Source organism: Mustelus asterias, chromosome 5 (genome assembly GCF_964213995.1).
Source record: "Mustelus asterias chromosome 5, sMusAst1.hap1.1, whole genome shotgun sequence".
Lineage (NCBI taxonomy): Eukaryota > Metazoa > Chordata > Chondrichthyes > Carcharhiniformes > Triakidae > Mustelus > Mustelus asterias.
Window position 1 is genome coordinate 144288658 of NC_135805.1, and position 14439 is coordinate 144303096.

At 42.9% G+C, this 14439-nt stretch overlaps 1 long non-coding RNA gene across 2 annotated transcripts in view; it reads right to left on the reverse strand.

The window, feature by feature from the left end:
• Window positions 1–7009: 7009 nt before the first annotated feature.
• Window positions 7010–14439, reverse strand: part of LOC144494175 (uncharacterized) — a 29273-nt gene continuing 21843 nt past the window's right edge. The window contains exon 6 of one of the 2 annotated variants that reach the window (XR_013497830.1): window positions 7010–7260. This is a non-coding gene — a long non-coding RNA (uncharacterized LOC144494175). The remainder of the gene's footprint in view (window positions 7261–14439) is intronic. The other variant, XR_013497831.1, reaches the window with a different exon arrangement.

The window sequence follows — 14439 nt, forward strand, 5'->3', positions numbered from 1 at the left end:
ATTCGGCCCATCGAGTCTGCACCGACCACAATCCCACCCAGGCCCTACCCCCACATATTTACCCGCTAATCCCTCTAACCTACACAGGACTCGAAGGGGCAATTTTTTTTTAACCTGGCCAATCAACCTAACCCGCACATCTTTGGACTGTGGGAGGAAACCGGAGCATTTACATAGTAGTCTGTTATGTGAGACCTTGTTGGAAGCCTTCTGAAAATCTAAATAAGCCACATCCACTGGTTCTCCTCAGTCAACTCTACTAGTTACATCCTCAAAACATTCCAATAGATTTGTCAAGCGTGATTTCCCTTTTGTAAATCCATGCCAACTTTGTCTGATTATACTACTGCCTTCCAAATGCCAAGATATGAAATCCTTGATAATAGACTCAACTACATCATTATCCACCTTGACAAAGAATTCTACCATATTATGGTCACTTGTTGCAAAGTGTTCTCTCACAGCTAGATTGCCAACTAATCCTTTTTCATTGCACAACACCCAGTCCAAGATGGCCTGTTCCCTTGTTGCTTCCTCAATGTATTGCTCCAGAAAACCATCCTGCATGCACTCCAGAAATTCCTTCTCTATTGTACTGTGACTGATTTGACTCTCCCAATCTATATGCAGATAAAAGTCGCCCATAATCACAGACTTTCCTTTAACACATGCATCTATCATTTCCTGTCTAATGCATTTCCCAACATTACCACAACAGTTTTGTGGTCTGTATATCACCTCCACCAATGTTTTTTGCCCCTTGTTGCTTCTTAACTCGACCCATACAGATTCCACATCGACTATGCTAATATCTTTCCCCAATATCGTATCAGTATCATTTTTAATCAACAATGCAACTCCACCACCTTTTCCTTTCTTTCTGTCCTTCCTAAACACTGAGTAGCCCTGTAATGACTCTGGGTATGTTCAATGGGGAATGAGGGTGATTGGCTCCATATGTAACTGTGCTGCACATTCTCTATAATGACTGCATCGGGACAGTACTATGGGTTTTTACTCTATGTTGCACCTTGAATCATAGAACCATAGAATCTCTATAGTACAGGAGGAGCCCATTCGGCCCATCGAGCCTGCACTGACAATAATTCCACCCTATCCCCGTAACCCCACATATTTACACTGCTAATCCCCATGAAACTAGGGTCAATTTAGCATGGCCAATCAACCTAACTGCACATCTTTTAACTGTGGGGGGGGAAACTGGAGCACCCGGATGAAACCCTGGCAGAACAGGGAGAACGTGCAAACTCCACACAGTGACCCAAGCCGGGAATTGAACCCAGGTCCCTGGCGCAGTGAGGCAGCAGTGCTAACCACTGTGCCACTGTTCTGCCCTAATCCTGGGAGTGTATAGAGGAAGTTTTCCTTTGCATTGAACCACGCTTTATTTTGTATCTTATCCCCATGCTCTACTTGCCCTGGAAGTGTTTGATGGGTCCGGTGTGTAGGGTGCTTTAATTTAGTATCTAACACCGTGCTACCCTATACTGGGAGTGTTCCATAGGGACAGTGATGAGCATGCATTATTCTGTATCTATCCCCATGCTGTACTTGTCCTGAGAGTGTTTCATAGAAACAATGTGTAGGGAGATACAATCTGTGTGTAATCCTGTGCTATACCTGTCTTGGTAGTGCTTGGTGGAGGTAGTATTGAGGGAACTTTTCTCTCTATTTATCCCAGTGCTTTACCTCTCCTGGGGAATTTTGATGGTGTTGATGGGGAATTAACCTGGTGTTGTTAAAACTCTTACTGAATTTTGATGTGGACAGTGTGGAGGGAGTTTTATTCTTTAGCTAAGCCCATGCTGCAGCTGCCAAAGTGTGTTTCATGCAGATGCTGTATCACTGTGCATTTGGATTGTTGAGCTTTGTTGAAAGGATGTCCATAAACGTAGAGGAGCTCAGGTGAAAGACTACAAGGCCCTGTTTAAGTCATATCGAGAGTATTGTGTGCAATTTCGGTTTACCTTTTTAAAAAAATGTTGCTTTTGAATCATTTCAGAGGAGGTTGACTGAACGCATTGCTGGAATAGAGGGTTCATTTGATGGAGAAGATTTGAACAGGTTGTACCTTAACCCATTGTTTTTTTACAGTGTATTTATTAGTGTGAGAAGCAGGCTTACATTAACACTGCAATGCAGTTACCGTGAAAATCCCAGAGCTCCCACAGTCTGGCACCTGTTCATGTACACTGAGGGAGAATTGAGCATGGCCAATCCACCTAACTAGCTTGTCTTTCGGACTGTGGGAGGAAACTAGAGCACTCAGAGGAAAGTAATGCAGACACAGAGAGCTTGCAGACTGCACAGACAGTGACCCAAGCCAGGAATCAAACCAGGCTCCCTAGCGCTGTGAGGCAGCAATGCTAATTGCTGTGCCACCGTGCCAACCTCAGAGTTAAGGAGAATGAGATGTGATCTTATTGAAACATATAAATCTTCAGAGGTCTTGACAGACTAGATGCAGTAAGGATGTAACCTCTTGTAGGGCAGAGGAAAACTCCGGAACATTGTTTGCAAATAAGAGATCTCCCTTTGAGGGAGAGCTGAGAAGACTTTTTTTATCCCAAAAAATTCTTTGGTCTGGAATTTGCTTCCCCACAAAGTAGTGTAGGCTGGATTATTAAATTTATTCAAGACACAACAAGACAGATTTTTGTACAGCAAGAGAGTCAAGGGTTATGGGAGCAGATTGGAAAGCTGAACGGAGACCATGAGCAGTTCAGCCAAGATTTTATAAATGGTGGAGCAGGTTCCAAATGCCAACTGACCTACTCATGTTCCACTATTCCCATGAACCTACAGTGTGCTGCTCCTGTCCTGTCAGGGTTATTGTACTGATGCCAGGTCTTTATAATTGCAGTTATAAGCAGAGATTGGATAGGCTAGGCGTTTGATCCTTAGAACAACGGGGGCCAAGAAGTGGCCTAATTGAAGTGTACAAAAATATGAGGGGCCGAGATAATGTAGAGAGGAAAGATTTATTTCCCGGAGTTGATCAGTCAAATAAAAGAGGATATGGATTTAAGGTGATTTGACAGTTGGAATTCAATGTCTTAGTTGGTGGTTGATGCTGAAATGCTCACCTGATTTAAAAGCTACCTCGCTCAACATCTGATGTGCTACATCCTGTAAAGCGACACATTAAGTGTTGGAAAGTGGAATTAAAATGTGTGACTGGTTACTTCTTCCACATTTTTTAGCTGGAATAGATAAAATGACTCCCACCCCCTACTCCCCCCCCCCACCCACCCCCCCCCCCCCCCCCCCCACACGCTTCACCCTTTTCCTGTCCCCTTCTCCACTCCCATCAGTTTGAATTCAGAGGAGAGGAAACATCCCTCAGGCATTTATCCCAGCAAGCCTCTCATAACCTTAGATATTTTAATAACGGGCGGCACGGTAGCACAGTGGTTAGCACTGCTGCTTCACAGCTCCAGGGACTTGGGTTTAATTCCCGGCTTGGGTCACTGTCTGCGTGGAGTTTGCACATTCTCCTCGTCTGCATGGGTTTTCTCCGGGTGCTCCAGTTTCCTCCCACAGCCCAAAAATGTGCGGGTTAGGTTGATTGGCCATGCTAAAATTGCCCCTTAGTGTCCTGAGGTGTGTAGGTTAGAGGGATTAGCGGGTAAATATGGAGGGATATGGGGGTAAGGCCTGGGTGGATTGTGGTCGGTGTAGACTCGATGGGCCAAGTGGCCTCTTTCTGCACTGTAGGGTTTCTATGATTCTAAGTTAATTTTTCATTGTTCTAAAGTACAACTTTGCACTTGCCTCCCCACCATCGAAGCTGTAATTTTAAGTTGCTTATTGAGAGGAAGAAAGGATTGATTGCTCAGTGAGACATACAAATCCTCGCAGGCTAACGGAATTGAGAATCTGTGCATGGAAAACATTGGAACTTTTCTTTTCAGTATGATTATATTTCGTATTACCACTTCTGACATTAGTAATATTATATTCAAACATTGCAACTTGAAATTTCATTTCTTTCATATAATAACTGGATATAAGCAAATTACTGCGGATGCTGGAATCTGAAACCAGAAAAGAAAATACTGGAAAATCTCAGCGGATCTGGCAGCATCTGTAAGGAGAGAAAAGAGCTAACGTTTCTGGACTCAAGATGTTAGCTCCTTTCTCTTCTTACAGATGCTGCCAGACCTGAGAGATTTTCCAGCATTTTCTCTTTTGGTTTTATTTCTTTCACTTCTGTTCTGCATTAGCTCTATCCTGGAAACTGAAACCAATGAGTTGTAACTAGGGGATGAAACCTCCCTGTAGGTGACATTGCAAGTGGAGACAGGAGCCAGTGGCAGCACAGACATCACCCAGCCTGGGTATTACATACTCACATGGCTATGCCGTGCTTCTGCTGCAGGCTCACTAGACTGGATGACAGGTTGCAGGAAAATTCAAGAGAGAGATGTTGTCACTGCAACTCCATAGGCAGATCCTCCAGCAAAAAACAGTCTCCCCTTGTTAAACTTCCTGAATCTTGGTCATTCAACAGGTCACTGGGTTACAGCCTTCTGGGCGCGAGTCGGACACCCTCACAGGAGATATGATGATGATTGAAATTGATACCGACAAATAGATAACAGATGCCAACAGCCATGACCAATGGGGGTTTACTGTTTGGATGGAGCTTCGTAAACAGCAGCCTGTTCTCCTCTGAGGTGCTAATCTTCATATTATATTATCATAGAATCAGACAGTGCAGAAGGATGCCACTCGGCCTATCGAGTCTGCACCAAACACAATCCCATCCAGGCCCTATCCCCATTTACCCTAGCTAGTCCCCCTGACACTGACGGCTAATTTAGCATGGTCAATCCATCTAACCTGCACATCTTTGGGCTATGGGAGCAACTGGAGGAAACCCACGCAGAGACGGGGAGAATGTGCAAACTCCACACACTGACCCAAGTCTGGAATCAAACCTGGGTCTCTGGCGCTGTGAAGCAGAAGTGCTAACCACTGTGCCACCATGCCGCCCACAGAGCTGGATGGCAATTATTTTAATGCAAGGTGTCTTATAGGTAAGGCTGATGAACTAAGGTTTTCGATTAATACATGGGCATATATTATTGCTATCACTTAGATATGGTCACAGAGATATGGTTAAGGGTCAGGCCTGGTAGCTCAATATTCTATGGTATTGAATCTTCAGGCGAGACAGGGATGGTTGTGTAAAAGAGGCAATGGGGATGCGGTATTGTTCACAAGCCAATTACGGCAGTGAGGAGGGATGATATCTTTGCAGGTCCCTCAATTGAGGTCATATGGTTGGATCTTAAAAACAAAAAAAGTGGGCAATCATGGTGCCTGGACTGTTGTATGTGCCCCCAGTCAGGGACAGATGGAAGAGCAGAGATGTAAACAAATCTCAGAGAAATGTGAAAACAGACGGGTAATAATAATTATAGGAGGTTTCCATTTCGCAAATTTTAATTGGGGATAGGCAAAGTGTGAAAAGCTGAGAAGGGGCAGAATTATTCAAGTGCATCTCATAGAGCTTTTTGAGCTAGTATGTGGAAAATCCTACAGGAGAGGGGTGGTACTGGACCCAAGTTTAAGGGATGAATCCAGGCAGGTAGTAGAGGTGTCAATGGGGGAACATTTGGTGATAGTGACCATAACTTGGAAAGATTTAAAGGTAGTTATGAAAAAGGAGAAAGATGGAAAATATATAAAGGTGCTGAATTGGGGGAAGATTGAATTTAATAATATAGGGCAGGTTGTGGCAAATGTGGACTGGGAGCAGTTAATTGTAGAAAGATTCACATCAGAGTAGTGGGAGTCATTCAAAAAGGGAATGTAGAGAGTACAACACCATTATGGTTCCATAAGGGCAAAGTGTGGGATGAACAAATCCAGAGAACGCTGGATATCAAGGGATATAGAGGATTAGGTAAGGGGGGAAGGGGGGGGGGGGGGCGATGGGGCGGGGAATTAAACATTCTAGCAGATTCAGGGGGCTCAAAACAGCAGATGCACTCAAAGAGAAAATAAAATACAGAGGCACACTGAGGAAATAAATCAGGAGAGTGAAGAGGGGACATGAAAGAAAACTGGTGGGCAAAATAATGGAAATTCCAAAGTGTGTTAGATGTATATAAAGTGCAAGAGTATACCCACATAAAAATTTGGGCACATTAGCGATTGAAGTGGCAACTTGTGTGTAGAGCTGAAAGAGCTAGAAGACGTATTAAATAAACATTTGCATCTCTAATTACTATTGAAAAAGACTAAAGTAAAGGAAAAAGGGAGGGTAAGTTTGATATAGCTCATCCAATTAGCATTGGCAGGGATGAGGTGTTAGTGGTTTTACTGGGCTTAAATATGGATAAACCCCCAGGCCCAGATGAGATGTATCCTAGGCTGCTGTCTGAGGCAGTAGAGGAGACTGGCTCTGACGCTAAATTTCCAACCCTCTCTAGCTACAAGAGAGGTGCCTGCCGAATGGAAGGCAGTTAAGGCAGAGGGGTGGCATGGTGGCACAGTGGTTAGCACTGGTGGCTCACAGCGCCAGGGACCCAGGTTTGATTCTTGGCTTGGGTCACTGTCTGTGCAGAATCTGCATGTTCCCCCTGTGCCTGCGTGGGTTTTCTCTGGGTGTTCTGGTTTCCTCCAACAATCCGAAATACATGCTAGTTAGGTTATTGACATGCTAAATTCTCCCTCTGGGTGTACCTGAATCATCGCCGGAGTGTGGCGACTCGGGGATTTTCACAGTAACGTCATTGTAGTGTTAATATAAGACTACTTGAGATACTAATAAATTATATTTTAGGAAATTTTGTAAAGTTTGAAAAATAAACAAAAGTTGACCAAAACAGAATAAATTGGGAGATGATAAACTATGGGGGTAATGTAGCAAGTAATATAAAAATACACAAGATGAGTTTTTAAAAAAATGTACAACAAGGAGAGCCCAAACTGAATATAGACCCTGGAATGAATCAAAGGTGACATGATGAGGCTTAAGGAACAAAAAGTTTTATTGCCAATGAACAAACAAATATGTACACGAATAGGGTCATACAAAATAACCTTGCAATTGTACATTACTTCACCCTGCCTCTAACTGAGGATTCTCCACGACCCAAGATACACACCCTTGCACTTGATTGGCTCAGCTTCCCGCCTCAACACGCCATAGGGTCTGGGCCAATCACGTGATTGATAAAGGGACCACGGTACCCCATTCCTTCCTGCTCTAACTCCTGAAATCACCTAAGGAGGAAACAAAGGAGACAAATTATCATAAGCAACAATTTTCAGAAAACATCAGGAAAACCCAAAGGCAACTTTTCAGAAGCATTGTCGATCTGGCGAGTTCAAAACTCTCGTGGAATGTCTCAACTGTGATCTCAGTTTGCATAGAAAGTAAAAATCTGGTCAGGGTTAAGTGAAAGGCAAACTTATTAACCCACGGTAGAGCTCTTCTTCCACAGCTACTGTATTCTCAGTTACTGAATCCACTATTTGCTTTGGTTCCACATTTGCACCACAGACCACTGTAACCAATCAGGGTGGATCTAAATTTACTGATGGAGTCTCCTGTTGATCCTTTGAATCAGGCATTGCTCTCTTGCTCAGGTGGTCGACATGTTTCTTAACGTAACACAAATCTCTACGATATAGACCAGTTCTGTTCTTTCCACTATCTGTCTCGCCACCATGCTGGTCCTGCTGCAGAATTTCTGACCAGGATTAGTCCTCATTTTGGAAAACTCTTATCGTTCTTCCTTGACACGTGATTTTCTTTCTGAGAGGCTTGCCAAGCCTTCACCCTCCCTGACAAGTCTGGAAAGATCATATCCAAACGTGTCCTTAAAGAGCATAGTAGAGTTGACCAAGGAGAACCAGTGGTTGTGGTTTATTTAGACTTTCAGAAGCTTTCGACAAGCTCTCACAGAACAGACTACTATGTATAGTTGAAACATATGGGATTGCAGGTAATGTCTTGAGGTGGATAGAAAGCTGCATAGCAGATAGGAAGCAATGAGTTAGCATAAATGGGTCTTTTTCTGATTAGCAGTAATTGACTAGTGGTGTTCCAAAGGGATCTGTGCTAGGGCCACAAATGTTCACATTATATATTAACGATTTGGCAGAGGGAACTGAATATATTATCTCCAAATTTGCAGATGATACAAAGTTGGGTGGGGGCGTGGATGAGCTGTGAGGAGGATGCAGAGATGCTTCAGCGTGATTTGGGCAGGCTGAGTGTGTGGGCATCTGCATGGCAGATGCCATATAATGTGGATAAATGTGAGGTTATCCAGTTTGCTAGCAATAACAGAAGACAGATTATTACTTGATTGGGTGTAAATTGAGAGAGGTGGATACTCAACAAGACCTTGGAGTCCTCATGCATCAGTCGCTGAAAGTAAGTGCTCAGGTACAGCAGGAAATAAAGAATGCAAATGGTATGTTGGGCTTCATAATGAGATGATTTGTGTTGAGGGATAAGGATGTTTTGCTGCAACCGTATAGAGCTTGACGAGGCCACATCTGGAGTTTTGCGGGCAGTTTTGGTGTCCTTTTCTGAGGAAAGATGCATTTCCTATTGAGGGAATACAGCAAAAGTTTACCAGGCTGATTCCTGGGATGGCAGGTCTGTCATATGAGAGACTCAATCGGTTAGGATTATATTCATTGGAGTTTTGAACAGTGAGAGGGGATCTCATAGAAAACTATAACATTCTAACAGGATTAGACAGGGTAGATTCAGAAAGAACATTCCCAATGTTGGAGGAATCCAGAATTAGGGACCATCGTTTAAGGATAAGGGGTAAACGTTTTAGAACTGAGGTGAGGAGGAATTTCTTCACCCAGTGGATGGTGAATGTATGGAATTCACTACCACCGGATGTAGTCGAGTCCAAAACGTTGTCTAATTCAGGAAGACATTAGATATAGCTCTTGGGGCTAAAGGGATATGGGAGGAAGGGGAATCAGGATATTGAATTTGATGATCCGCCATGATCAAGATAAATGGCAGAGCAGGCTCGAAGGGCCGAATGTCGTACTGCTTCTAGTTTCTATGTTCCATTCGTGGCTCGGCAGCCATGACACATGCTGTCACATTTGGCATGGTGCTATTAGACAAAGAGCTGCAATACAAAAGACCTATTGTTTCTTCACTGGTGTCCAGAAAATTTGCAGCTTATTTCGCTCACCCATTTGAGGCTAGCTAATAATAGCTTGACATAACATACCAAATGCCATTTGAGTTTACACATTTCTGAAATTCCTGCACGTGAACCATGTGTCATTGTCTGATACTAAGACCTCCCTCTGGGATAACATGAATGGGATAACCTAATTTATCAATGGTGACAGCAGCCTTTGTTGACTTCATCAACTCGACATCCAGGCAATTCAAGTGTACGTCCACTAAAATCAGAAACATACGGCCCATAACTGGTCCTGATAAGTCGATATGTATTCTTTCCAGGGTCTCCCTGGCCACTCCCAAGAATGCATATGAGCCGGTGGCGGAAAAACTTGTTAAACTTAACAATTAGAACATTGACGAACCAACATTTCTATTTCTCTATCAAGGCCTAGCCACCAAACGTAACTTCTGGATAGTTTTTTTCTTTCATTGTGCTTTGTCACGGATATGAGCTGTGCAGTTCTTGCAACAAGAGGCATCTCCCTTGAGATGGGACTATAACCGAAGCCACCCACATCAATGTCCAGTCTTCACAAATTATCTCCATCCTCCTTTGTTGCGAGGGTGCAAGCAGCTTTGAATTCTCATATAGCCACCGTTGCATCACAATCCTCTTAAAGTTGGATAATACTGTCTCTTTCTGTCCACATCCTAATGTGTTTCACTGAGACTGTCAACGTCTCTATCATTAGCAGTGCCAGCATTATCACTTGTGGAACCGGCAGTGATGCCACTGTCTGTGGCAATGGTAACCTACTGAGCACATCTGCATTTGATATCTGTATCCCTGGGTGATGCTGAAAAGTATAATTGTCTGCTGACAATAAAAGAGCTCACCTCTGCATGCTTGCTGAAACTGTTGATAACACTGGTTTATTTTTTCGAAACAAGCCCAGCAATGGCTTGTAGTCCGAAACTATTGCAAAATGCCAATCATAAATGTACTGAAGAAACTTTTTGACTGCATATATGACTGCCAAGCTTTCTTTATCTACCTGGGAATATTGTTACTTCTACATTTAATAAAGGCAATTCGACTTTCTGCATCATTGGGCATTCTATTGGGTAAAACTGATCCAAATTGGGAGTGGAAGTTTCGCACCAATGTGGATCAAAGGAAAGGACAACAACATGGAATCAGACTGTTTGCTGAAATTGTACCATCATCTAAAATGAACTGTTGGCATCATGATTCTGCACAGTATGCAGAGTGAAACATCTGGTGTTCGAGTGAATCACAGTGGTTTTTAAATCAGTGTAACTGACAAACTGTTCTTTGGCCTCTTAAGGAACCATGGTCAAAATGGGTTCTGGCACCAAGAAAGACAATCTGCTGTGTATTTTTGCCAGAGTGTGCAGAAAGTGATGGTGATAAACCTGTGTAAAGGGCTTTGTTTATTAGATTTTGGTTTTAATTGGAAAAGATTACATATGTTCATTAATAGTTATACATTATAGTGGTTCTTTGGGCAGCACAGTAGCACTTCTGCTTCTTCACAGTGCCAGGGACCCAGGTTTGATTCCTGGTTTGGGTCACTGTCCGTGTGGAGTTTGTACATTCTCCCCATGTCTGTGTGGGTTTCTCCGGTTTACTCCCACATTTTGAATGACGTGATGGTTCGGTGCATTGACCCAAACAGGTGCCCGACTGTGGCGACAAGGGGAATTTCATAGTAATATCATTACAGTTTTAATGTAAGCTTTAATTGCGACTAATAAATGAACTTGTTTTGTTTCTTGTTTGCAATTGATAAAGTTCTTGCTAATTTACTTACTGTACATGTTAACCATATTCGTAAATGAACTTTGTTTGATAAAAGTTCCTTCCCCGATCATGTGAATCACACCTGAAGAGAAGCATCCAATGCTTATTGTAGCCAAATTCAAGATACAAAACTAATGATTCAGGTGGGCTCCATAAAACACTTTGGAGTTTCTAACCTGAATCATAACAAAACACAACACATATTGTGTTGTGATTATTAACTGACCAATTCTCTAACTCATTCACATTTGAAAGAACAAGTTCTTCTGAATGAATCCAAGTGTCTTCACATATAATTTGCAGCCATCTCGGTCCTTAATTCAGGGTCTGCCTCGATAGGATACATCTTCTCATCATCAGCCATGTCAAGTCACCTCACTCACAATTTTCTATATTTCAATAAAATTAAGTCCCATTCTTCCAAAATCCAATGTGTATAGTTTCATCCTTGTGAATCTTTAGCCCAGGAATCAGCCTTTTGAACATTTTCTAAACCTTTACTATCCCTCCTGTGAAACTGTATTATTCCTTGTTTATCGATTGCTATCTCCAATTTAACAACTGAGCGTAACGTCATTTGCCAATTAGGGTTGGGAGAAGAATTCAGGTGATGATGTTCCTACGCATCAGCTCCCCGGTCCTTCAAGATGGTCATGGCTGAGGATTTGGAAGGTGCTGCCTGAGGAATCTTACTGAGTTCCAGCAGTTCACCTGGAAGGAGTGAATGTTTTTGACAGGTACCAATGACAGGTCCTGCTTTATACTGGATGTTGTCCATCTCCTTGAGTGTTGTTGACACTGCATTCAAAATGCAAATGGAGAGTATTATATCACAGTCCTGACTTGTGCCTTGTAGATGGTGCACATAATTCGAGAGTCACGAGGGGAGTTTCTCGCAGTTGGACTCCGAGCCTCCAACCTGCTTTTGCGATAATAGTATTTATTTGACGATTCCAATTCAGTTTCTGGTTCATGATATCCCCCAGGTTAGATAGTGGGAGGAGTGGGGAGGGCCAAAGAATGTCAAGAAGTGGGTGTGTCTCTCTTGTTTGAGATGGTCAAGGCCTGACTCTTTTCAGGTGTGTATATTACTTGTTACTTGTCACCTCAAGAATGGATGTTATCTGGACCAGGCCGCATTTGGATATCAAGGGCATGTTGAGTTGCGAATGGTGCTCAATGTTTTGCAATAATTAGCAAACATCCCCCTTTTGATTTTATGGAAGGAAGATCATCATTGAAGCAACTGAGATCGCTGGACCAAAAGCATTACCTCCAGGACCTTCTACAGTGATGTCTTGAAACTGAGATGATCAACCACCAACTATTACAGCCATCTTTGTGTGCTGGGTATGACTGCAATCTGATCCAACTGTTACTTGACACGGTCATCTTATGCATCCGACCCACTGATCTCAGCCCCCTCCCTCCCACTCCACGCTAGCACCCTGGTCAATCCCTCATTCATAATTTCAGCGATAGATCCTGTCACCTGTTCACTAACACTCATCCAGTCACTCACTCACTAACATTCACAATGGACTTTGAAACCCATCATACAACAGCGCTGATGTAAAAATGAGGTTTCTCCAATTTTTCACATTAACTGTGGTCTTACTCTCGAGTATGTTTGGTGTCAACACCAAAATCACAGTATCCACCAGCACAATTATGGATAATTACAAAAGCCAGTGTAAGAACAGTGTCTGGTTTCATACAGGAGCAATTTGACAATTATTTTTAACTATTTGCCCTGCTGATTTGCTATCATGCCCCATGTAGGAATTACCTGTACCTCCACTGAACATTTTTATTTGCTATCAGGACCTGAGGGACAACTTTCTCCACATTAGAGGGTGATGAGTGCATGGAATGAGCTGCCAGAGGAAGTGGCAGAGGCAGGTATGATTATAACATTTAAAAGACATTTGGACAGGCACATGGAAAGGAAAGGTTTAGAGGTATATAGGACAAAACGCAGGCAAATAGGACTAGGTCAGTTTAGGAAACGCATTCAGCGTTTGAGCCGAAGGGCCTGTTTCCATGCTGTATATCGTTATGACTATGACACCCATTCATTTACGCACCCACTCTTATTTATCAACTCAATCATTGATTCATACCCACACATTTCACGGACTCATTCACTCCCATTCAATCATTTATTCCCACACACCCACTCAGTAACTCATTCACTCTCACACAATTACTCCATCTCTCCCACATAGTTACTTACTCATTCACTTCCCACCACACACAGTCACTCATTCAAAAATTTCCCACACGTTCATTTAGTCACTAACTCCTCCTTGGTCTTGCAAAAATGACAAAACATTCTGTTTCCCTTGTCAAGACCTTACCAACCCCAGATTCACCGTGCCTGCTCCCTGCCATACACCCCACCCTCCTCCTATGACTGCAGTTTGCCCCACCCCAGAGATACCTTTGCTTCTTTCTCACACCAGCTTTCAGCACACTCATCACTGTTTCACCAGTCATGGATTGTTTCTCTCATTCATTTGCTACACACTCACTAGCCGGGCTATCAGCAGCAAACACGGAAGAGAAACCACCTCCGATTGGAGGAGCAGTTCCAAGCAAAATCTTGAAATTAAACTCAGCTGTTAGACAACAATTTGAAACCTGCCTCAGGGGCCATATAGAGGAGTTTTGCAGGCCACATCCAGCCCCCAGATCATCCAACAGATATGCATGCTCTGGATGGTCATTCATTCCCACTTTCTACTCAGTCCCTCTCCTGTTCCTATTCCTGTGTGAGCATTGGCAGGCATTCTCTGATTCTGATACCCTGTATTAAGTATAAAATCAATGTGAGGGTGAGATGATAATATTAAAATGAGAAGCAGAGCAAGGAAATCTTGCATTATATTAATTTAGGATATCTTTCAGAATATTACAATTTCACATGTTACTACGATATTTGTGGAAGATTTGATAGCTGTTTCATAAAATATCAGTTCTCCTCATCATTGATCATGGCTAATCATATTCAAAGTGAATGGCGGAGCAGGCTTGAAGGGCTGAATGGCCTACTCCTGCTTCTGTTTTGTATGTTTCTATCCGTTTCCTTCACAAATCCACCCTTCACCCCTTTATCCTTGAAATACTCTGCAACGTCTTCTGTTTCCCCTTCCCTCTCCAAAGACATTAAACATGTCATTACCACCCAAATCCATGCCCATTCTTGCAGGATCACATAGTCAAGTTTGCACCCTGCCACAGTGCCACCACTTCCCCCAAAATTACAAATAGTTGCCGATCCGACTGACAATAGTAAATCAAGTATCTTCACTCATCCATCTTGAGCCTTTACCTGCTTGACCATGTCATCCTTCTCAAGCGTCTGCCTCCTGTCATCCAGCTGACTGGAAATGTCAAAGATTCCTGGTTCAATTCTTATCTATTAATTTGCATCCAGAAAATCACTGAAATTTTTATCTGA